Here is a 27,022-nt window from a genome sequence, read left to right as displayed (position 1 = left end):
AAAGGGATGAACATAATTATGAGAAGTCGCCAAAGCCTTTGGAAATTGCAATCATAATATTTGGACAGCCTTTTGGAAGTATGTAGGATGACCAACTCGCTTTGAGGAGACGAGTTATTATTACAATAATACAAAATCAAAACGGAATCAGAACGTACAATCATTTAATAAACGTATACATTTTAATATTTAAATTTCGATTTTTGGCAGTATGCTCAGCTTTGTTCTTTTCATTAAGTAGTATACTGCGCTCGGAGTGAAAGGGGAAATAAACACCTCATCAACCGTCTTAATACGTCCTCAAGCAGCTCTCGCTTTCCGCCGTCACCTGTCACATTCAGGGCACACAGTTCAAAGTCACGGCTGGCTGACCCCCCACCCCATACCGATCATTCATGTGTACACACACACACACACACACACACACACACACACACACACACACACACACGCGCGCAGTCCGTAGCAGCACACCCGCACACCGGTAGAGACGTCAGGATTGGACGCAGCAGGGGATCCCCAGCATTCCGTTTCTGCCTCGCTTGGCGTATCATCATCTTTTACCGAGAGGAGATGAGCTCGCGCCGGCTCTCACTCGTAGAGGGCAGCAGTAACAGAGGACAGTGTTATTTCTCCGTTTTACCGGAGCGCGCTCTCTCGCTCCTTCTCTCTCCCTCCCTTCTCCCGCTCCTGTGCTGCAGAGACGGTTCTTACTGTAGCCGTCGCTTGCGCTGGGCGGCCGGGACAACGCGAGGAAAGAGTAGAGAGCAAAGGGGAAAGGTGTTTCACCACCTGAGCGATTTGTTTTCGAAAAGAAAAGGACGTTGTGGACGAAAGAAACGTCAACGTTTAACAGACTCACTGTTAGTTTAATTGTAGTTTCACGCTGTGGAGACAGGAGAATCGACCATTTCATCTGCCTTCACAGCCGACACTTCATTTCACGTGTGCGTCGTTCTGACAGCCGCGCGAGCCGTGCAGCCTCGGAAACAGGGTCATCGAGCCTCTCCGGCTGGTCCGCGCAGCGATGCATTTGAAGAAAACATATCCCACACTTTAAAAGAACTCACTCCTTGGGAGAAGAAAGAAAAACACTTTATCCCGTGTTTCGAATTAAGCTGACGTTAATTTGGAATTTACCGTCTAGAAACGTGAGTAAAGTAGAAGGACTGTGCGGATGAATATGATGTTCTGAAAGAGATTTTTCTATTTTTTTCTTTGTCACTTTCACTCTTAAGATTAACGACGACAAGCTGAACAAGACGAAGAAGTTTTTTTGTGGAAAAAAGTCGAAGAAAATAACCGGCTACACAACGGTGGTTCTGGTCGTAAGCTGGGAGAGGAGGGTCCCTTTCACGCGGACGAACAGGTAGGACAGCCCCGACAACCACGAACATGACTACATGTTAAAAAAACAAAGCGGGAAGTGACACGAACAGAACATGCAATGTTGTTTGAATAGCATAGAGCAAAGCGAGCTTCATTTAACGCTAGTGTCGTATCGACAGATGCCATTCTCTCCGTTATAAAATGGCAGGTCATGAGGCTTGGCATGTCGAAACGTTCCACACGATGCAGGTTTCCAGACCATTACAATACAAGTAACGCTCTTCACTTCGGCAACAATAAATACAAGCAAACACCACTTGTGTAGTACTTATTGTGAGGTAACTTTTGTAATTGGTTCGCCTGGTATGAAACGTTTCAACTAGATGTTCGGACAAGCCATCAATGAGAAGCTGTTCTAAAAGTTGATTTTATTTCAAAAGGTTTAGTGCTTCTTCTTGAATTATATTCCGAACCTCTTCCTACACGTGTATGACACGTTTGAATCTTAATTCATTATGCAGGTAGCCGTTTCCATTAAGCCAGAGTTAATTAAATTGACCGTTTTTAGAATGGCGAAGATGGCGTTCTCTACGTAGTTGAGATTTGGTCCGTTCATGACGTGTTATACAGTCAACATTTAGTCGTAAAATAGCACGGACCGACCGCGAGACGACCTAACGAAAGCGTTGTCAAATAAAGGCGATGAAGTTCACAGTGCAGCGTGGTTCTTTTAGTGTGTACGGAGAGGCGTTTAAAGGGCAGATCGTAGGAGAGGGCTGAACAAAAGAAAGAAAAAGAAAGGAACCCAAGTTCAGTAAAGCACTGAGTGTGTGGGGACATTTTTCTCTGCGTCTTTGCTTTTTATCAAGTGTTTTCTCAGATGTTTTCCAAATTTAAAACACCATTCATTATTCAAAATCACAATTTCATTTAATTAAATATCAGACTGCTGTATGGGAAGATATTCAATTGCGATTTTATTAGTGAATTTTAGCGCTGGAGAGATACTGTAAAAGAGGTGAGAGTGGAAGCTATTATTACAACTGCCATTCTCCTGCAGTCTGTAATTGGGCCGATTTCTTGTGAATTAAATAACACTGAAATTAAACTGTTCCTCATCTAAGTGTTCCTGCACATACTTTGACATACCCCTGGAATATAAAATAACAGATTATTACAGTTGTATTAGTTTAACCTCTGTTCTGGTAATGACTATAAATTAAAAGAGGAGCCTGCCTGCATTTAGCCTGTGGTACATTTTGAGGAATAAACCCTGTTTGAGGCTTTTTGTGTGTGTGTGTGTGTGTGTGTGTGTGTGTGTGTGTGTGTGTGTATTCAAACTGTAGCGATATCTTCCATATCTCTATCATTTCTAGCAGCTCTGTTCGGTCAGTTAACCCATGTAGGTCCTGTGATATCCTTAACTACCCTCATGTAAAATAAACAATAGGTGTTGGTGCACTCTGTAGTTTTTACAAAAGTGTGCTTTATTTAGTATTTTTAGTCATTTCATTTGTGAACTTATCTGCTGCTTTTACTTCGTATTCCAGTGAAGTGCTCGACATTTCCTCTTGCCTTCCCTTCTTCTTTGTGTTTAAATATTAGGGAGCACATGTGCTCGGCCCCCTCACTGCACTCTTTGACAGATAGTAATTGTTGTCCCATTCAGTTATTATGCTTTGGAATATAAAATATTAAAGTTAAGTTTCATGGAAAATCGGGCATGGGCTGTAGCTTCATGAACAGCATTAGCACTACACTAGTGTGGCCGTCAGTAGAGTGCTGCGAAGGTAAAGTGTGTGATAACTGCGACCTTGAGTAAAGTGAAAGGTCTCACATTTTTTTTTAATTAAAAACTATCTTCATATTATATAACCCCATTGTTTTTATGCTGGCGGTGTCTGCACTCCGAGTGTCACTGATGGTATGAAAATGCTAAAAAAAATAAAGGTATTGATTTGTGAAAGTTAAGAAGTTGGGTCAAGAAAGGTGCTAAAATGACTGCAGCGGTCCACTTGTATAGAAGCAGAAGCGGTGTGTAGCGTATAACTGCTGCTCATATAAAGTGAGATTTATTGGAGAGCTACAAGATATATTTATATTGATACAGTGATATGAGACTGGATACTATGTTGATCTAGAATATTTGTTAATGTTTGCATGATATAGACTTCACAATATTGTCATATACTGCATGCATTGCCTTTCCTTTTTTGTGGCTGCATTACAGCAAACTGGTGCAATTGTCTGAGCTCATGGTACTGTTCTTTGGTGAAAGTCTCTCAGCGTCTTGTCATCACATCTGAACTACAGCCTCTGCACAGCAATGAGGACACGCTGCGGAGTCAAGTAAGGCCATATCAGTTAAATGGATATTCAGTGATACCAGCATAGAATAGTTTGCTTGTTCCAATCTGTACTGTTGACAAGAATAGTCCAACGATATAGACCATGGTAACAAACGGGCTGAGGAGGAAGGTGAAATGAAGAGAATGGTACTTGCACAGGCACTAGCGCTGTGGAAGTGTACTGTACACGCTGGTGGTTTTACAGATGGCTCAGGCAGCCCCCTCACTAAACTAAACAAGCAGAAGTGTTACACATATTTGGTATTATGCGTGAGAAAGGGTGATGAAAAAGTTTTGTTTAAATTGCATGTGACGGTTTCAGGTTTAATAGAGCATATGACTACTGAGTAGATGCTAAAGTGTATGTATTCTATTTAAACAATACATACTAATCCATGCTTCTTTAATTTGTAACAGAAGTATTGTGGTTATGTTAAAGAACTTAGAGCATTGTGAACATTTTCCCTGCCCTCTAAGCAGCCATTTATTTCAAATTAGTTTATTATAGTACAAAAACAAACTTGCACAGCTGTAAAACTGGATAGGTAACACGTCTCATCTTGCCCGGTTTTATTTTGACACTTACTCTGTTCTTGCACAATTTGATTTGAGCGATCTGCATGTTTTGCTGTGTCCAGGTAGCTGTGGGAAGTTTTAAATCAAGGACATTTTAGGTCCAACATATCAAGTTCCTATTTTGAAACTACTCTAATAAGCTTCTTTTTTTCTCTTTAAGGAAAGTAGAAAAAAGAAAAGTAGCATGGACACTTTGTGTCCCAGTGGACTTGAAGTGCTGCATGTTTGAGCTTCCCAGTTGCACTCATCACTGCAGACATCTTAACACCACAATCACATAATTCCGTTATGTGTACTGTGTACACTTTTAATAGGCGGACCCAGGCAGTCCTCTGGAAATGGGCTTTATATCTATTATTTGTATTACTTACTCAAATAAATGTAATTGCTATTTTTATATGTAAGTGGTTAATCTCCAGATAATTCTAACATCAATATAGAAAAGCAAACATGATAAAAGGGTAAAAGGCAACAAGCAAAAGACACTTTTAGGGGAGTTTTCATACCAGTGTGTTTTAATTGAATGTGTCCTTTATTTTATGTGTGTGTGTGGGTGCTTAAATGCATTACATATAATAATACATATTACATTATGATTGGATTAAATTTGCATTAGTTTGAGTTGTGCATACAGAAGAAAAACAGACACAGTTTGTACTGTATGTGTATGCACACATGCGAGTGTGTGTTGTGGATATGTTAACGCAGTTGACGAGCAGAAGACGGACATGGGGTCCAGCAACAACCTACACGCAAACATACACACTTGTCACTGGATGAGGACACTGGGCTACAGTGATGTCCTTTTGTGTATTTTTGTAAGATGGTGTGTGTGTGTGTCTGTGCCTGTGTCTTTGTATGCTTGTGTAGGGACTTGAAAGTATGCTGTGTGTGTCTTTCTGTGTCCATATGTACCTTGTGGGCTGTTTCAACTGTGTGTGTGTGTGTGTGTGTGTGTGTGTGTGTGTGTGTCAGTGTGTGTGTTTTCAATAATTACCATGAGAGCCCTCAAACTGAAAATGTATCCACATAGTGTGTGTGTGTGTGTGTGTGTGTGTGTGTATTGTCCAGGGAGTGCTCAGACTGAAGATCCAGCTGATGAAAGCTACCTGGAGCTTCATAAATGGGCCCTTTGTCCAACAGCAGAGACTGTGTGTGTGTGTGTGTGTGTGAGTGTGTGTGTGTGTGTGTGTGTGTGTGTGTATGTGTGTGTGTGTGTGTGTGTGTGTATATATGTGTGTGTGTGTGTGTGTGTGTGTGTGTGTGTGTGTGTGTGTGTGTGTGTGTGCGTGCGCGCGCGTGTTACTAAGCCTAAATCTTCACTGAAAATACGGTCGACATGAAATGTTTTAGTTTCGTCAGAATTTCGTTAGGGAAGCTTTACCAGATCTGTCAGGCACTTGCTGCTGCCATGCTTCTATTTTGTGATTTGGTAGATAAGTCTTCAGTTTGTGAAAGTTGAAATTGTGATGTAGCTAAATGGATTAATTGAGCATTAATTAGAGAGTATCGACCATATTGTTAATCAAGACATATTTCATTCGACATAATACATTTGTATCTGGCTGTTCTACAGCGTAGCCTGCAGCTAGACCATGCCCCTTGTTCTAGACCTGTCCTTGGACCTCTAGATGCATTCCCAGGCTTTTTCTACAGCCCCAGTATTCATTCACCTGTCACAGGCTTGAGTGTCTATAGCCTCCGGAGTACAAGGCAATGCACAGTAAAAAAACAACAACAACCTTATGGCGTACAGCTGCCTCTGAACTGCTCTCCCTCATAACGTCCAGGTCACCAGAGGCGTGTTGTATTTGCTGATCGCTTCCATTACACAGCAGTGTTATGTCACATTTGGGAGGACTTTTCTAATAGGTGACATAATTGCTCTTAATTGGCAATGATTTCATAACACAGTTTCATTCAGCACAAGTCAGTACAATTTCATGTCATGTAAAGGTATTGTCTGTGTGTGTGAGTGAAATGCTGAAAGCTTATTCAAGGTATTCATTCCATTAGATGTAACTTCGAACAGGTTACCACTGATGGTGGACAGGTTTGATTCCCTCAACCCTGCTGTAACCACCTAATACATTTATTTTTATATTATTCATATCCTTTTACGTTCTATTCACTATTTTGGTCTATTCTGTACACACGGCAACGCATGTATATATAAACATATATTTATTATTAAAATATGTATGTACATACATATATACACATATCTTAGTAAATAGATATGTATGTGTGTGTGTATATATATATATATATATATATATATATATATATATATATATTTAGCTTTTTGTCTTGTTTACTTCCCCAGCGTGGCTCTCCACTGGCCCCAGGCCATTAGGCAACTGTACACAAACATTACAGAATATGTGTTATAGATATGTGTTAGCAGTGTAAAAAAGTACGTTATATGTTTATGTTTGCTTTGTTAGGGGCATTTTTACAGTAAAACCAAGTTTACCTTATTTATGTATTTGTAAGTAAAAGTTTGTTAAATGATTTACTAATGGGCTGCTGTTGCCTGATAGAAATATAAATGACATTACATGAATATAGCAGGACTACTGTAGGTTACAGATACAACATCAGGATGAAGATGATACTTGTAGTAACTTCTTGCAGCTTCACTGCCTCAGCTGAAAGAAGCTGTGGGTGCTCAGCTTGAGTCAGCAGTGGGACCGTGCTGTGCACTCGTTCATGACTGGAAAACTTCAGAAGGAAAAGGGACACATCTGAACCTTTCCTGACAAAGTACACCAGTTGTTACCGTCAGTTTATGATAGCTAATACCCGTGTGCCTATGGTGTTCAGGTTGGAAATCCGCTTGAAATGTTAAAATTTGAATATTGTATTCATAAATGTATCATATTTAAATATGACGGGGGATATCCTCAGCAAATTTAAAAAAATGTAATTTTGTTCTTCTCTACTCAAATAATTATATCAAATACGTGTTCAATTAGAATTGGGCCACAATAGAGTGGGATTGTACATTTATCCAAGACGCTGTGTGTTCACACAAATTGGTTGGATCAGGTCTTAGTAATATGAACGCGTCGCCTGTGTTTAAAGATAATAAAAACAAAAAAAGCCCTAATGTTCGCATACTATATGCATTATAAACTGGTATAAATATATATAAGTTTTGACTAATTGGGTGCTGCATTAAACGGTTTACACTTGAATTCTATCCTGTTTATTTTTTTTGTAAATTTATATCTAGGTTCTTTATCGATACTCTTGTCAGTTGTTTTTGAATGATAAAAATCTGCTTTTAAAATATAATAAAAACAAATAATACATTGAGAACAGGATTACATTTAATTTGTATTTTAAATACACCAATTCGAGAGCAGCAACAGTAATGTTTACAACAGCAAAGTAACAAAATAAACGTGATAATGTCTCACTTGAAACAAATCTTAATTGTGAATGAAATGAATATTTGTGAGTGAAGTTTAGAAAGAATGATGAACACAGACATCAGTCAGTATTGGTCACTCCTCCTCTGCTGATGTGAATCCCTGCCATAGGTACGGCAATAAGACAGAGGACGGCTTTGTCTCAGCCAGAAGAGAAGTTAACAAGACTTTGCCTAATTTTAAGATACTGTATGTGGCAAACTAAGCTAACGAGTTAGACTACACACAGAGAGCTTTTCTTTTAGCTTGATTGTAACAAATCACTATAAGCCAAGCTAGAGCGTTGTGCCTGTGTAAACATAGCGGTGGTGGATGAGCGATTGCGGACAGAGCAGAGTGAAATATCTTTTTTGTACATGTTTACATCATGTTTATGCTCTTTGAACAGGTGTATGGATAAGTATTGTCTTTTTACTCACTAATGTTTTATTGCACTTACAGTAACAATCATAGTTGATGTATTTATCTTGGACTCACCTGCTTTACCTCACTGTCTCTACTCAGGCCTCTCAGATCTGTTCGCTGACTTTGCTTTGTGTGTGTGTGTGTGTGTGTGTGTGTGTGTGTGTGTGTGTGTGTGTGTGTGTGTGTGACGTTAGTTGGAGGAGCTCAGCCTCGACACAGACAGCAGCGGAGATTAGCGCTTCAGTGTGCTAATAAATGAGTCTACACAAAAATGTTGAAATGTACAACAGAACCAATATCAGTTTTTTATAATTCTGCACGTATTTTACTCTATAGTTGCAGCAATAGTAGCAGAATATGTTGAATCATGTCTACAAAAAGTTTGCTTTACCTATTTTAATACATGCTATGCATATTTATTTCACTCTTTTTAGTTGGGTTAAGCTGGGGACACGCATCCCCAGAGCAGTAAATCACTTCAGCCTTCTTTTGAAGCTAATCAAATTGCTCTAGTTTACCAAGTGACATTACACATTTCTATATAACAAGAAGAAACATTTTTTTTCAAAATATTTATTTTTTAGAAATCTGCTTCCAACGCAGAGCTTTTGCAAGACTCAGTGTTGAATGTGGTTCAAGACTGAGTTCACCTTTCTTTGATTGCGTCCTTCAGGAGATCTCCAGCCCCATGGATTGGTCGTTCTAATGTGCTCTCGCTGACTTTCACTTGGCACCTCTCCTCAGGGAAATTCCTGCCGTCATCCTTAGTGCTCTTGTATTACTCCAATAACTCGATTCAACTCTTTAAAACACATAAGCGATAAGACTGCAAAATTGAACCTCACAATTTATAATTTGCTGTGTGCAAGAGCATACACATCTCAAAATGACAATTAGTATTTTTAGAATTTCCACTTTTATCTAATTTATAAAATAAGAATAATAAATATAAGAAAATCTGCTGTACTGTTATTACTCATAATACCGCTTGTGTAGCCAATATGTGCCTATACTGTTAAATATATGCAGCATTGTGAGTGAGGCTTTACTTCTAATAGCACACATTAATTAGCATGTCCAGTACGTCTATGGAAACATCTTGATCAAGTGTTCTTTGGGTTAAACGTCAGTGTTTACATGCAGCCCAAGGGCTAAACTACAGTGGATTTATTGAGCATGGGATATTGGTTTAGTGTAAGCTGCTGAGAAACCACGTCCTTCAAAGTTACTCTGGCTGTGTTTTGCCGACACTCTCCATCAACCAGAGTGTCCACATCTTCTTTAGCCTTGATCCAGTCCCCAACAAACCCACTTCCCGGTGTCCACTGTAAACATATTTATATAGCCTATGTGTGAATTCATTCACACTGGTATTCAAATTACAGGGGAGTCAGGGCTTAGCATTTCCAAAAAGAGAGAACTGAGCTCACCTGGAAGCAACACCATTTTGAGAACTGCTGAATTGCCACTGGAATGTCTAATGCTGCAGTGAATACATAAAACCAAATTGAAATGTAATATCTTGCGGCTCTGTCTTTGTCCGTGATTTCATCCTCTCTCAAAAATGGATGTAACATGATTAATTTGCATGCAGCGGGTGTTTTTTTCATGTATCATAGCTGTTGATTTGGATGCCTATCGTAATTGTTGTTTGTGGATTTGGTGTCGGATCAGCAATCAACCAATTAATAAATGAATCAAATAATTAATTAACCCATTAGTTAATTAATTAACTAACCAATTATTCAACCAATCAGTCAGTCAGTCTTTATACTATGTATAGTGCCTTTCATAGAGGTTAGCGCAGTTCAAAGTAAAAGTGTGGACCGTGAAAACAACAAAAACGATATTTGACAATTTGATCATTTCAGACAGATGCAGCCAATATAATAAAGTGATAAAAATGAAATTAAAAGAATTAAAAGCTTTAATACCAGTAATATTAGTAAAACAGTGTTAAACAAGGTAACATTAACATAGTGGAGTTGATGGGAAGCAACATTTGACCTGACATGTCATGTGTTCAATGTGACACACTCCCCTGACAGAGCCGTGTGCATGCTCAGTTTGCATGATTAGATAGTCCTGGTGGGCAGGGGGCACCTTACATGGTAGCCCCTGCCATCAGTGTGTGAATGAATGATGACATGTAGTGTTAAAGCGGTTTGAGTGGTCGGAAGACTAGAAATGCGCTAAACAATTCTATTTACCATTTACCATGCATTTACCTAACCTGGTTGGTTCGGTTAAAACATACACAGGTCTGTTTGCTTGATTAGTACGGGTCATTTGGGCTTAGTATGAAAGCTGTCCTGAAAATGACAAAGATAAATGCAAAAAATCTGCATTTTTTTATGCATTCTAACTATTCACATTACTTGCATTCTGTATTTTTGACAGATGTGCTTCAAGCAAAGAAAAGTTGGTATAAGTGGAGGATTCATAACATTTTGGAAGTGGCTCATGAAAAAAGCAGAGGAAGTGAAATTTCATAGTGACAGATTCTGAGAAAAAAAAGGAAGGATGATAATCAGGGACTTTTCAGAGGCTTTTCTACAAGTGCTGTCCTCACAAAACACATGGTGTTCTATTGCATAGACCATATACTGTATGTCTGAAACTGTGATGTGTTGAGGTCATCTGTTGTCATCTGTCATCAATATTGATTATCTGTCTCTTTTTTTCATTCAAACGTTTTTAAGCAGTGTATTTTTGTAATATGACTGGATAAAATCATTGTTGATTATATATTCTTTTTTCCTATTTATTCCTATCCTTTTTATTGTAAATTCATCTTTTATTTATAAATATTATATTCATTGACTTACACTATAAAAATAGGAAATTCTGATAAAATTAACTTGGACTGATAAAATCAAAATTATCAGTTTTGTTTGGAATTATTTAATATTGTGACCCTCAAAGTTGACGTTAAGACTCCTATTAGGATCAGAAAAAAAAAATATTGGCCACTGCAAGGCAACAGATATTGGTTGTTGACCTGGCTCATGCAAAATTACACATGAAAAATATATACTAGACACTGGTAGAGTGAGCTGCTTTACTGGCATTACAAAGTCCCTGTCATCATCAACAGACAAAAATGATATCTTTTTTTTTGTTGCTTTTAGCCATTTATTGGATAGCCTAGACAGATAGACTGGTAAGGGGGAGAGAGAGGGGACAACATGCAGTAAAGGGCCACGGGTCGGATTTGAACCCAGGTCTCTGTGGTTAGGACTCAGTCTTAGTACATGGGGCACCCGCTCTACTAGATGAGGCTCTAATAAAGCATTGTAGCCAAAAAAAGCATTCTGGAGTTATTTGTGCATGGTAATATGTACATATGTACGCACAACAACAACAGCTCTTTATGTAACCAGCCAGCCAGCAAAGAAACACAAACGTCTGTGTGTTTATTAGTGTGTTAAAAGGTCATTGCCACCCTGCATTAAAATTGTGGGTCTCTTACTGGCAGAATGGTTACATTAACATTTCTAGACACACACACACACACACACACACTCTCAAACACACACACACACACACATACACACACACACACACACACACACACACACACACACACACACACACACAGGAAGGCAGTGTGTTTCGGCACATTGGTTGTGTGTGCCTCTTGCTGGCTGGTTGGTTACATTAAAAGCAGGCTCATTGGTGCTCAGTCAAGCTTAAACACTAGTGTGTGCATGTACTGTACTGTGCGTGTCTAATATCCCAGCATGCTCCAGCCCATTGACACATACATTTCCATGTGCAAATGCATGTAGCAGAGAACACTTCACTTCCTCTTCAACGTGTATCACCTTTAACCTCATTCTCGCTCTCCCACTGCGTCTTTGATATGGAATTAAGCCACACTGTGGCTTCACTTTGGTCCAAGACTGAAGAGCTTTTTTTTCTTTTTCTTTTTGCAATTGCCAGGACATAGAAAATGGTACTTCTCTAACTCATCTAGTCTATCAATTGACCAGGTATGCTAAATCATAAGCATATTGTCTTCTTTACACTTCATTTTAAATTTGAATACTTTTTTGCAAATAAATACACATTTTTATCTAGATTAGACACATTATTGAAAACTAAAAGCCTGTGTGTTGTTTGCTAAACACTGCTGTTGAAATGCCACACTCGATTATCAATTACCTGCACCCAAAATGCACCTGTGAAAATACCGTTAATCAGTTAGATCTCTTAGAAATCAGAGCTTGAACACTATAAATTCAGGTTTGTATGGTTATTGCAATTTACGGAATTTTGCTTAAATATAGTTAATATGTTAATGTTGTCTTAAGTTAAAGTAATCGATGTATGAGCATTGACAGTAAACTAAATTGTCTTCCTCGTGACATTTATGTTCTTATTCTATACTTACAGAATGCTACAGTTGAAAATGCCAAAGACTCTAGATAATAGTGTTTTAAATTTAGCGGTTGGATTGTGGGAAGAGCTATTACTAAGGTAATTATTTGGTGTTTGTGTGAAGTTGTATTGCAAAAACACCACTTTTAAAATACTTTATATAGCTTTGAATGAAGTGTTTGCTTTTGAGAGAGTTGTAAGATATTAGTATTTTGTGTAAATGTTAGTTTTTTGTGTGTATAATTTTGACAAAGAGGGCCCTAGTTTCAGACATTTTGTTTTAGCAATTGCAAAAAATTAACTGTGAAGAAAATTCACCCCAACATGAAACATTAGGTCAAGTGAAAAGTAAATAATAAGAGAAGACATTGTGAAATAAAAATATATGTGGATACATTTTGTAAATAATATAAAATAAATCAACCAACAATTTGTGAAATAATGAAAGAAATGATTAATACTAAACTTAATATGAAATATTTTATACTCATTCATTTTTGTAAATGCTGAAATGTATTGGATATTATTTTTATTTTATTGTTGATAACTAGCAATCCCAATGCTGCCATCGGTGTGTGTGTGTGTGTGTGTGTGTGTGTGTGTGTGTGTGTGTGTGTGTCCGTGTGTGAGTGAGAATGGCCGAAGGAAATGTAAATTTGAAAATAATAAATCTATTGATGGCGTCCATTTATCGGTAGTTAGCGCTGTACGTGTTTTTAGTCACAAAATGTGTTTTGTCCGTTATTCCTTCTCTTCAGTCACTGAGCAGAATGATTTATATATTTGATTCTTGAAGGCTGTTTTTAAATCCATCTGCTGAAGGGGGAAGGTTTCTCTGGTCACTTTGAATCCAGTTTAAGACGTGGATGTAGGAGCAGGATTTATGACATAACAATATAGTTTGGAAGCCAATTGTGCTCCAACATGCAATTTACACAATTGTAATGTAATAAAGCCTCAATTGCACACACTGTGAATAAACGTTAATGAGGGAGATGACATCTTGTGTCTTGCAGTTAAACCTTTTAGGATAACAAATATTTGCATATGTATAAATCTTGCAAAAAGCTAATCAGACAGAAGTAATTATTCCAAGTCTGTATTTCTTAATCTATATTTGAGATTAGGATAACCTCGTCATAGGTAACAAACGGTTGCATCTACCTTAGTTAATGCACCACCTGGAAAGCATGTTAAGTGACCCAAAACAAGCACATCCACGATGGTGGGTGTAGGTAAACGCTCATGCTGGGTCCTCTATGAGGTCTTACATTTAATTAACTACTTTAACCCTCAGCGAGGTGAATAAGGTCTTTCTGCTGTTCTGACAATCTCTGTCACAGTTCAGTCACAGCCAAGCGCTCGTCCACCTCAACATGTTTTCTTTTGTGGAGCACATTGGGACAAGAGAGGTTGAGTGGACGGGTGAGTAGTACAACAAACTCACTGATGGTTGTAACTCACTGTACAGGGTGTCAACAACCCCTGAATGGCCTTGCAACATAGCTTTATGTGTGTGTTTGTGTGCGCTGCACAGTGAGCATGCTCTCCTTTTCCTTTACAGTGTATGTGCCTTGGTGATATTCATCTGTTAAAGTGGCAAGTTATTTAACACAAAGATCACCAACATTCTAACACCCACTAAAGGGGCTGCAACGGTATGACACACCGTCGTATGTAAATGTGTATGGGTTCACAAGCACATCAATAATGCATTTGTTTGATGAAGTTACTAGAAAGTAAAGCAAATAAAGAAGATGTCTAAGAGCCTATTGATACTTGAGACCCCCTAAAAGCCTCAAAAGCAAAATTTAGGGGGGTTTCTAGAAAAATTGTTACTTAAATGTCTTTTAACCCTTACTGTATCCAGCACTATTAATTTTGCAAACTGCAAAACATATATTCACAAATATATAACAATACAAAATAAAGTTTTTTGGGTGTTTTCTTTTATATTGCCATTGAGGCGCTATTTCACTTGACTACAATGCAAATTATGTATAGTTTAGAAAATCTAACATTACTCCGTAACAACTGCAAAGTAGTGGATTTTTTCTTCTTCTTCAAAACAGACTGATTGTACGTGTCAAGTCAGGGAAATATGTCCAAGAGAAAGTCCATGCTGTCCATTCTTGTTAAGGTTAGAAAGACAGTGTTTTGATCTCTTGCATGTTTGCTTTGTCTGTTCGGTGTTTGGGGTTGAGTGAGAGTTGTGTTGTTTTTCACTTGTGTGAGTGGCCTTATAATTAATAATATTAGCCTTGGTGATGTTTATGCAGTGGCGGGCCATGCATTTTATACCTGGGCCTTCAGTGCTGTTCTACTACAGTTGAACCACCTCCTAATAACCTCATTATGACACAGCATGACAGGATGCTTCGTCATTAACAGGCAATGCATATAGTCAAAATCAATGTAATTAACTCAATGACAAGAACAAACTCACAAGAACCAGTCACATATATTTATATGACAACAAAGCAAGTAGAATAACGTAAAACCCAAATAACACGATTCAACAGGCCTCTGCACATTCCAGCAAAACTGCGGCGCTAAAACACGCATTTCGCTACACATTCCAGGGCACCATTCAGATATTATTCACACCAGAGGGAACGATATTAACCATATCATGAAAACTACATGATAGACAAATTAACACAATAGTAACGCTACTGCAGATGTAAAAAAAAAAAGCAGTTCACTTACCAAAGCTGCTGTTCACTATTTAAAGACAAAGTCCATCCTCCTTTCTTTGTTTACAAAGAGTTTAACACCACGGTTGTACAGAACATCGGTGCGGTTCAGGTCCAGCAAGAGGTCCTTCTCGATTCATGGGTACATCCCAAGTCTCTTAATTGCATCCCCATTTCCCTCACTTGTGTCCTTTCCTTGCTTCTTAGTCCCTCCCACCAGGGATGCATGGAGAGATGCAAGGAAACCATGCGAGGAGAGAGGAAACAAGGAAATATGTTTTAAGAGATGTGAGACGTCCTTTCCTCAGTTGCTTCACGTTCTGATGACAGCGGATCTGAGCACAGCTGATCACACACGTTTTAATGTGTTTGAGGGCTGAAAATGTCCGCTCGACAGAGGCATTAGATATTGGGATTGTCACCGCCAAACATGCCAAAATGCTAAAAATGTAATGTCACGTAAAAACGTATTACATATCTTTAAACTTTCACTCTTACTACTACAAAGTTCTGCTAGCTAACTTCACAACAGTCACGCTAGCCCATGACCAATCAAGCTGCATGTAAGTGCTGACGTACTTGTAGGCCAGTTAGGATGCTCTGACATGTCAAAGAATACGCCCAACATGTCAAACAAAAATCTGATTGGTTGAAGATTATGACAATCAACAATATCGTCCCCATTTACTTAAACTGCAAGGGGATTCACTTGTAATTCTGAAGGCCTACAGGCAGATTTATTTACCTAGAGACAGCATAGGGACCAAATCTGATTGGATAAAAGCTCTACTTAAAACAAGCTATGCTGGAAGTGCATCTGAATAAGACAGTAGCTATGCAATGAGATAATAAGCAAATGGGAAAAATATTTAGAATAGGTGTGGTGTATTTATGAAAAATAATTAAATGATACGAAGTATCTTGAATGCTGAATGCCAGATAATTACTTTTTTTGTTACCCAGAAGCAATGATAAATCCAACGTCTTCTGTGATTATTTATCAATTTTTTACGTGTTGAAATCAGCTATTGTAGTTGTTGTTAGCCATCCACTAGCAATCTCATGATGCCCTTGGTTGAGTCTGTCGACCATTCAGAGGCTGTTTCTAACTGTGTGGCAGCTCTGATCCCAAACGCATTATGAAATGGAGTAACATCCTCCGATCTATATTATTAGGACAGCATCCGAAATAATGAGTAGAATAGTGCAAATGTGATAAATTAGATTGTAAATTATAGATTATCCTTTGCCCATTTGGATAATACTATAAAGCGTGTTAAGAATAACCTTATATTTATTCAGAATCACAAAGTTATAGCTATTTTATAATTCAATAATTTTTCATAAATACACTACATGTATTCTAATTATTTTTCACATTAGCTTATTTTCTCATTCCACAGCAACTGTCTTCCTCAGTCGCACTGCTTCCAGCCTGCAGCGCGGCTTCCAGTGCAGCTTGTTTTAAGTAGAGCTTTTATCCAATCAGATTTCACCCCAATGTCTCTAAGAAGAGAGGCCCGAGGCCCGCTAGGAATTATTGTTCAGTTCGTAAGCCTCGTACCGAACGGTTTACTACGAATACGTGTATTGTTACACCCCTAGAAACAAATAATAACCGTAGCTGTGGCGCCATAATGAGCTTATTAGGAGGTGGTTGAACTGTAGTAGGACAGCACTGAAGGCCCAGGTATAAAATGCACGGCCCGCCACTGTATTTATCTTATCTTATATTATGGCAACCGTGATCTATATGATCATGGTCGTTGGCAGAGATCATATTTATTTGAGTCCCTTTTAGGGTTCAGAAAGCATCATAAAAACACATTTAGGAAAAGTCCTGGGCTGAAAGCCATGTAGTTTTTATTTAGATAGAGTTATATGCCTTATAAAACCCAAACGGTCTCAGCGTACTGTTAACGTTTGTGGCCTAATTTCCTAAACACTTTCAGCTGTTTTCTATTGTAGTTGGAAAATGGATGACAATCCCATGAGGGAGTTCCAGATGGCAGGTGAGGCAGGTCAATCCCAGTCTGACCACGGATGTGGGCTCACATTGACCCGTACTCAGAGAGCTGGTGGACACAGTGAATGTTAGAGCCCCCAGTGACAGAAGACAGTGGCAGAGGTGGCTGTTTTGGCATATATGAGACCCTAGGTGAGGAACTTGGCTCTTGCTCTTTGCAAAGTTACTGTTAGTGATGCCAGTCAGGTAGTTTAGCAGTGATAGCTCAGCTAGTACATTGCAGTGGAATAGCGGATAATAAACTAGCAACATGCTATAGCTTGATATGGACCATAATCACTTCTGCATTCGCCTTTTTGAGGGATCCAGCATTACAGGGTCAAAGAGTAATTGATCAGTTATAACTGTTTCTAGGCTTTCTTACCTTTTTCCCAGAGGCCTTTGGTCTTTCAGATAAATAGTGCTTGGCAGTATCCAAATGTGCAAGCATGCATACCCTATTTAATTCATTATTGAAAGTGAAGGGGGTTATATGTAACAGCACAACAACATATTTTACAGAAAGTACACCCTTTCCTCCAAAACTACCATTTAGAAAACGGATGACCTGGAAGTTATATCCATCACTTTTTCCCTCTACGGGCCTTTTTGAGCACAAAAGGGCAACGACAAGTGCAAATGTGCAGGTCCTGGGCGCACGGATCATGCTGCTGTTGTGTGTGTGTGTGTGTGTGTGTGTAGTGATCAATAAATACACTCTCAGCAAACTAAAATTGCTCTGCCAATCACAATGATGCTTTGCCCCAACAACTCAACAAATGGAAAGGAATGGAGCTACCGTATTTTCCGCACTATAAGGCGCACCGGATTATAAGGCGCACCTTCAATGAATGGCCTATTTTAGAACCGTTTTTATATATAAGGCGCACCGGATTATAAGGCGCACCTTCAATGAATGGCCTATTTTAGAACTGTTTTTATATATAAGGCGCACCGGATTATAAGGCGCACCTTCAATGAATGGCCTATTTTAGAACTGTTTTTATATATAGGGCGCACCGGATTATAAGGCGCATAGAATAGAGTAGGAGTAAGCACAGTACCGGTGTTTACCGCTATTACTTCGGCGACGCCCCTGACTACGGTAGCCATAATGCTGCAAGCGGTGCGGCTTTGTAGTTTACCAGTCGTACTGAAACATTTTGACAGAGCGCCGTGTACAACCAGTATGGATCAACCAATTAACCAATTGATCCATATATAAGGCGCTCCGGATTACAAGGCGCACTGTCGTTTTTTGAGAAAATTAAAGGCTTTTAAGTGCGCCTTATAGTGCGGAAAATACGGTAATTTGAAATACGTTATGTACTTAATAATTGTATACTACCTTATAATGCATAATATAGTTTATTAGTTAATTTTGATTGAAATTACATTTTTCTTATGTATGAGCTCCACCCAGCACTGTCTCACAAAATGGGAAACAGTGTTTTACCAAGTACTTTTGTTGCAAAAGTAATCCTAAAAAATAAGTAAGTTTATTTTGAATAGACACTTTATGCAACGAGAAGAAACTGACATGCCGTCCCTGACACATCCAAAACTGATGCTAAAGGGGTAGATAGAGCGTCATAGTCTGAAGCTGCAGTATTTGACAAGTTGGAAGTGTATTGACAGTTGTGGCTCAATTGCAAATTGTTTTGTTAATGTTGCTGTTCACAAAGCTTTCATTGGTATTGTCACCCAACGAATTACAGATCAAATCTTTGTGTATACCTGAACCATTTTCATGTGCTTTTCGACAACGACTTTTATCGTTTCTGTGACTTGTTGTAAATGTGACTGGATCTTAGTTCTGTCTTAAATTCTGTTGTGTCAAATCTTACTGGGACTAGTCGTGTTATACACCTGCTCAATCGTGCTCAGACAGCATTGAATGTGACAGCTTGATGTGCATTTTAATATCATGTTTTATGATTTCATAAAGTGATGCACACATGAATAGGTTCCAGTCCCAGGGGCAGTTTAACTTTCATTCACTACTTAAAGCAGGAAAAAAAATCATAAATACTTGACACCGCGGTGTGAAGCAATGCTGTATGAAACATAATCAGAACACACAGCTACAAGTGTTCTTCGCCCAAGATCACCTTTTTCTACTGAGAAGGAGGGAGAAGAGGTCTGGTGTAGGGGAGCCAGTGCTGAGGCATTGGGGCTCCAGTGAGAGAGAGAAGAGAAAGGCTCTCAGGGAGTCAGCAGGTGTGTCCTACGCTCCTCGGGGAGATCATAGATAGAGAGCGCAGGTCCTCTGGTGGTCTGTGAAAGAGAGCCTGACTCCAGGTTCACACTGGATGCAGAAGCACCGTGCTATGTCAGTCGTCGTGCGAGCAGTAGCCTGGTTGTTCACATCAGAATAGCATTTCTCTGCTCCTTTCTATAGAGCGTATCTCTGTCTGTCTGTTTGTGTCACTCACTGTCTAGACACAAATATGTGGAATAAGTAGCCTACATAACTAAAGAAACACGATCGCAAACAGTGACACAAGGCTATTTTTTTAATAAATATAGTGGATGAGCAGCTATAGAAATTGAATCGTGTGTGGGGGATTGAAACTCCAGGAGAACAGCAGGGAGAGGGGAGGAAAATAAGTGTTGTCAAGCATGCATATTTTATCATTCATCAGAATCAAATCATTTAAATCCATCGTAATATCTCGGCGCGCCCGGCGTCCTGAATGAAAGGTCCAACGGGTTCACATGGTCGATGGAAGGACAGGGGCAGCGCTTCTATGGAAGTTGTTTCTTCCATGTCCAGTGAGAACCCAACGTTTGCCCTTCAAAAATGAGCTCGCAAGAAAGAAAGTAAAATGAAGCATCTGCAGCCAGTTCACACAGCCTGCATTTCATACCATATCTGTAGACGTCTGTCACTAAACCGTCACATTTTTCTACTTTTACAAATGTATCAATCCACATATTTTGAAGTGCCTTTGAAGATGAAGATGCAGCACAATGTGATTAATTGTAGTCTAATTTACAGTAATGTTGTATTATGTTTTTACAATAGTATGTAAAGACACACAGAGTTCTTGAATGAGAAAACGGTGCACGGCTTTTAAAGATGTGGTCATTGGATACATTTTGTGACAAAGCAATGAAGGGGTCCACAGTTTATTCCACATTGACCTCTGTTGTGCTGGCTGTGAAAGGGTTTTACAGTATATCTCTGATCTTGGGGAAAACAGTATGGCAGGTGTCAGTGCTCTCAGCTCCTTGGGAGAAGGGACAGCTGCTTGTGAGGATAGGTGTAATGCCTTGACTGAGCCGGTGTACATTTAACAGATGGGTCAACCTGTAGTACTTACTGTACACACCGCTCACATCTCCCCTCTGCTGTGAATTTTGGGTCACAGTGGTTTGGCAATGCTTTTGAATGGAGCTCCAGCTGCAGACTTGAGTCTGTGACTAGTGAAAGCTAAAGACTCGTATGAATGGGTAAGGTGTAGGTTGAACATGTGTTCAGTGGAGCACATCATATGTGTCCTCTCCTCCTCATTTTCTGCTTCTTGCCAGAGGCGTGGCTTAAAACCTTTCTGTCACATTCCAATTCCTTCTGTGGCCTTCTATATTATTTTTTCTATAATATTGTATCAGTAAGTAAAAGGAAACCCCTTACTGTAGTAAAAAAAAAAATTCTGATGATATGGTAGTGAAATATATTGAATATTTAGATGGAAAATGTGGTTTTATACTTCTCTATCCAGACCACGTTGCAAATCTAATTTTCAATTTCTCGAAATTCTGCAACTATCAAATTGCAGGATCTGCTGCTACGTGTTTATTCAAAATACAAAAATTAAAATATTTCCTTCATGCCTCAAAAGCTCAGTCGTAGTTATTTTAAAGTCAAACTTTGATTTACTTAATTTGTTGTTCCTTTTGTTCTTGGAACCCTAACCCTATTTTTAGGTCTCTGCTACAACTACAACTACTATTTTAATAGTTTTGGTATTATAATAAAGGGAATTTGTTCAGATGTGTAAATATCAGTATGTATGTTACTGGTTAAGAGTAAATGAAGATGGCACACAGCACAAATTGAAAATGTTCAGGTTCACCTAAAAAAAAGCACTTTCAGGATGATTATTTCTTAGGAATGATGTAGCTTGAAGGTTTGAACCTCTTCCAGATCATAGCACAATATGTGAACAGTCTCTGTGCAAAGTCTGACTTTGATAAAGTGAAGCACAAGAAAATTAGAGAGGTTTTATTACAGAGATTACAGACAAGGTCTCCAAAATTTTCACATTTACACATTTTGCACAATGTGTGCTATTTAAATTTTCTCATGTACCAAACTATATATTTCACTTGTATATATCACTAATGGTGTTCAATACATCCAAATACAGCAGTTATGGCTTTATTTGAAGGCCGGAATGCTCTCTAAGCCCTTTCTAAGTCTCTGTGTTCATTCAAATTTATTTCAGATTCTGCTCTCCCCCTCTGCTTAGAGTTGTAAATCCGCCCCCCTTTGCACAATTTTAGTCATTGACTAAAGTTAGAAAAAGTTAGAGCCAATAGAATCAAGTTATTCTACGTGAGCTAAGATTGACAGCACTGTTAGCCAATCAGAATCAAAAAAGTGCCCTCCTTCGTGAAACATAAAATCCAATTTGCTGAAAGTCAAATCATGATATCTGGTCAGTACAGCCTCCTACACGTTCGAAATGAGTTTGAGTGTGACACAGCATATTCGCTGAACAGATTTGAATGTGGATTAACCGGGAAAAAGGCGTTGTTTTCTCAAAACATCCAAAAGTAAGGTGCAGTTTATGATCATAATTGATATTGCGGATTGCTTTTATGGTCTTGTTTTGCTCATAACTCGGGGATGATTTGTTGTAGCAAAAAGTCATATGCCTGTAATCCTCAGGTTGCTGCCATTGTTTTGAGCTAATGTTAGCACAGATCTAGTTAGCACAAAGTTAGAGGCATAAATGTGGCAAGTGCATTTGCCTAGGGTGCGCTATATAGATTTTGTTATTTGGTAATATATAGGTTTTTTTGAGTTGTGTTTGGAGTGTGTACAAACAGCTGAGATGACTTTGTAGCCCAGGCTCTGCAGTTTAACCAGGTATGCGACATTGTTATATTCGTTACTGATGAGTGCACTTGTTTGGTATTTTGCGTGGGTGAATTTTTGGATGAACGCGTGACCCCCCTAGCGCTCGGGTTTAACAGGCTAAATAATAATAATTATTTTCATTACGTTTGCATTGCTCTTCAAGTGTCTAATATGAACATACAGCCCAGTTGAGGTAGTGGTTCCTCTTGTTTAGAGGGTGACTTTCATCAGTTTCAAATGTATTGGGTATTGAAGTATTTATATCATGACATCAGGCAGTGACATAATTAGAGGCAGCAGTATCCTCCAATCTGTCATGAATATGTGCTGATGGCAGGGACCCATGTAGAAAGTTTATTAAATTTCAAATTTATTTCAGGAGAGATAATAACTGTATTTCTGCTGATACATTTGACCTTGTCTGTAAATACAAATGCAGAGCTAGCTTTTGTTATGCAATCCGTTGGTATGTGTCTATCCTTTTTTGTTCTATAGCTTTGTAAATCCCTTATTGCCCTGTAAAACCGTTCTCCTCCACTTTCTTCCATTCCCAGTGTTATTAGTATTGGTCTTATTTTTAAATGTATCTTTTGTACATAGTGCAGCCTTTCTATCTACAGACTTTAATCACTCTTGTTTAAGTAGTTCTAAAATGTCTACAAAATAATGTAATAAATCTTTTATCTTTGATGCACTGAGAATATGTGTGTGTTTGACAGAAAAGGCTGGGGAATTATCACTGGTTGTCTGTGGAATACTGAATTAATATAAGCATTAATAGTTGTTTTTGTCCTGGATACAAGGGCATGACGAGTTTTATATTATGAAGAGTACAATACTATAAAAGAAAATTTTAAATAAAAATCAATCATGATTACATTTGTATTTTATCACCTCTAATAAGGCAAGGCAAGTTTATTTGTATAGCACATTTCAACAACAAGGCAATTCAAAGTGCTTCACATAAAACCACTAAAAGCATCAAAACCTAAGGAACATTGATTGAAACATTAAAAACAGACATTAAAACATTAATAAGCTAAACAATAGAATAAATGTTGCAGTACAGTTTAAGAAATAAAATACAGTTGTAAAATGCAGAAATGCAGGAAATTGATTAATATCCTTGAATGTGGTTCAATTAAAGGCAGCAGCAAACAGAAAAGTCTTCAATCTGGATTTAAATGAGCTGAGGGTCTCAGCAGACCTGCAGCTTTCTGGGACTTTGTTCCAGATATGTGGAGCAGAAAAACTGAACGCTGCTTCTCCATGTTTAGTTCTGACTCTGGGAACAGAAAGTAGGCCGGTCCCAGACGACCTAAGGGGTCGGGATGGTTCATAAGGTAGCAGCAGATCAGAGATGTATTTTGGCCCTAAACCATTCAGTGCTTTATAAACCAACAGCAGGATTTTAAAGTCAATTCTTTGTTGGACAGGAAGCCAGTGCAAAGACCTCAGAACTGGAGTGATGTGATCCACTTTCTTGGTCTTAGTGAGGACTCAAGCTGCAGCATTCTGATTGACTTGAAAAATGTTTGAATCAGATTTTGGCTAAAGTTGTTACATGTGCACAAATAATACATACTGTCTATTCTCACACACATATATAGTGTAGCTTGACCCAATAGACTTATATTGATTTTATACATATTTCTTGACAAAATCCATAACATTTACTTTTTTTATAAAGTTCCTTTGCATTTGTTCTGTGTCAATTGTGACTGAGTTGGACATTTGGCAGTTCAAACATAAACATGGAAATACCCTGGTGGACAAACTACAGAATGACATTGTTGTCATTGTTGTCATTCCTGTACTTGACATTTATGCTTACATTCATATATCTGCAATGAGCTATTATTGGCCAAGACAGTCGAGAAAGACGGGTTCAGAGCAATAATTAAAACACTGGATTCAAGGTATGTCTTACCGAGGCGAAAATACTTCAGCCAAACTGCGATCCCAACATTATACGAACAACACTAAGCAAGCTGGAAGCGGAGCTACAGTCGCCCACTTTTCTACAACAGTGTAGGTCAGTTTATAGTGTATATACAACTATCTTAACATTTTTAAACTGTAAGTTCTGTTTTTACGACGCTGCAGTTTGCACAATAAAAATTGTTTACATTCTGCAACTGTTTCATGTATTCTGATTCCTTTATATATTGTAACATGTTGTGGGGCCAAGCAAACCCTCTAGTAAACAAAGCCTTGATACATAATGACATTAAAATGTTTTTATATTATATGTACTCCTGACAGTAAGCCACTATAAACCTATATAAAAACACAGTCAAGGAAAAAAAAAAATACCGTGATATACCGTGAAACAGCCAGAATCTTAAAAAATACCGTGATACAAATTTTTGGTCATACCGCCCAGCACTAACAGAGGCACACACACAGTGGACGAGGTGAGTAAGTGACTGAGGCTGTGTGAGTCAAATGCAGTGATTTATTTTAGTGTGACAGTGAAGAAACATTTACATTTACATCCCGCTCTGTAAGCCAGGGCGGGATCAGCGGCGGCTTTGCGCACGTGCGATTCATTTGCAGTCTGGAGAGTGTAGGCCTTCTCTCTGCTCTGACTGCAGCTGGGACTGCTGCGCGAGGCGAGGCTACTGTGACACTGACCGCCTGTGAGTGTTTTGGGACGGCGGAGGGGCTTGCGGCGGCACCCGCTGTTCATTGAGGACAGTAACTGCATAACGATACGTCAAAACACCAGAAAAGTCTCCAATAGCACCAGAAAAAGTCGCTAGATTTGTTGATAGTCGCTTTTGACAAAAAAAGTCACCAGAGGATTTGGAAAGTCGCCAGATTTAGCGAGAAAGTCGCCAATTTGGCAACACTGGGTATGAAGGGAAAAGGCCCTTTTGCCTGCTGTCTTTCTTTTCACTCTGTGGACAGACAGGATCTCTGTACTCTAAGTCGTATAGTCCTGATTGGAGTATAAGGTTTAAAGGAGATCAGGCAGGTAGGAAGGGGCGTGTGCATTTACAATTTGAAGTCTGGTCTGACATGGATAGCTAGCCAATGAAGGGAAGCTAAACCTGGTGTTGTAGCCCCAATGTCTGAACAGTCCTGAGTGTGCGTATTTCTTAGTAAACTGCACTAATTAGCTCATCTCAATCACCTGAGTCTGTCTAGCAGCAATCAAAGGTTGCCGTGGTAACTGCTAATTGACTCCTCGATCAGACAAGTCATTGCAAAGAGTTTAAGCACTTTTCTCTTAGGCTTGCTTGCAGTTTTGCGTTTGTTTTTATTATATCATTGGAAAAAATTAAGTTTTGGACTCATGCATAATGGAGCCAGTTGGATCCTGACTCCTTTAGTGCATTTCTTACTGACATGTTATGCTATTTTGTTTTTAGCGCTGTGAACGGCTGTACGGTGCAGAACGACTGATGCTTCAGAGGAAGACTCCCCTCTGCAACACACCTGCCAGCACAGGTAAAAGATGTCTGCAAACACACACATGCTTTGTCTGCTGCAAGGGCTGGCAGAGGCCTGTGAGCTAATATATGTGTTACATTACAGTCATTTAGCAGATGCTTTTATTCATGCTTTAGCTTTTATTCAAAGCAACTTACAATTCAGATTCTATCACACCGTACCACAGCTAAGGGAGCCATTTTGGGATTAAGTGTCTTGCTCAAGGACACATCGACATGTAATGGAGCCAGAGCCGGGGATCGAACCGTTGATCCTCTGATTGAAGGACGGCCCTGCTTACACACAGTCCCTCTGTGTGTGTGTGTGAGCGTGCTCACAGCCCACTCATTCCAGAAGACAACTTGCTGAGTTAAGCTCTTAGGACCGTATTGGCTCTCATTTGTTGCACAGGGAGTTGGTGGAACTACCCAGGAAGTAGTGTATGAAGCCACAAACACCCAACACACACAGCTGGAGCACATTATTCAATTTTCATTTCATTCATGCTTTACTCTGTCAGCTGGCTAAAAGCTGCAGCTTATCACTACTGTCCTGGACACAGACCTGGGGAAAGAAAAAAGGGGAGGATGTCTGAGAAATGTGATCAACTTTTTGATGTGGGTTTTTTGTGTCTGTTTATTTGCATGTTTTGTAGTACGGAGTTGTTGCCATTATTTCATAAGTTTTGAGGAGCTATATGTTTGTAATGCAATTATGTTTTTAGGGCTGAGCAAGTTAACGCGTTATTATCGACGTTGGATGCAGCGTGAGGTAGAAGTATAGATAAACAAAAGCAAGACAAGCTAACAAATAGCACAGCGAAGTGGATAACTACAAACTGCAGGCCGATTAGTATTGTGGAAGATGTCGGTCTGAGGAACGTTCTTAGGATCGCAACGAATGACGGCACGTATGAGCCTCCATCAAGACGCACCATCACAAGAAGAATACACGAGTTGTATGAAAAGGAGAGGACTACAAAAGCGACGGCGTTACATCGTGCACCAACTGTTGCTCTCACTGGAGACTACTGGATAATCGCTGGGTAACCATAATCACCTTGGAGTTACAGTGCATTATATTGATGAACAGTGGGAGCTGCATTCACATGCTTTGACTGTCATCAAAACAGAAGACAAAAATTTGTATTAACGTTGCACAGCAGTGGAACGTTTCAAATAAAGTCTGCACACTGAGCACAGATAGTGCAAGAAATATGATCGCTGCTGCGAGACATCTGCCTCTTGAACACGTCGCCTACATCGCGCACAGTCTCCAGCGTTCTGTCACAGTGTGTGAAGGGAATACTGCTGTTA

At 39.1% G+C, this 27,022-nt stretch overlaps 1 protein-coding gene across 4 annotated transcripts in view; it reads left to right on the top strand.

The window, feature by feature from the left end:
- The first annotated feature begins 563 nt into the window (after window positions 1-563).
- tenm3 (teneurin transmembrane protein 3) overlaps window positions 564-27,022 on the top strand; it is a 336,797-nt gene continuing 310,338 nt past the window's right edge. For all 4 annotated transcript variants that reach the window (XM_068727440.1, XM_068727439.1, XM_068727438.1 and 1 more), the window contains exons 1-2: window positions 564-1,369; window positions 25,646-25,724. The gene's annotated coding sequence lies outside the window, so the exon portion shown is untranslated. The remainder of the gene's footprint in view (window positions 1,370-25,645; window positions 25,725-27,022) is intronic.

Source organism: Cebidichthys violaceus, unplaced genomic scaffold (assembly GCF_023349555.1).
Source record: "Cebidichthys violaceus isolate CVI_PGR_0920_01 unplaced genomic scaffold, fCebVio1.0.p SCAF_4, whole genome shotgun sequence".
NCBI classification, from domain to species: Eukaryota; Metazoa; Chordata; class Actinopteri; order Perciformes; family Stichaeidae; genus Cebidichthys; species Cebidichthys violaceus.
The sequence above is the reverse complement of the archived record's forward strand: the minus strand, read 5'-3'. Positions and strand labels throughout refer to the sequence as shown.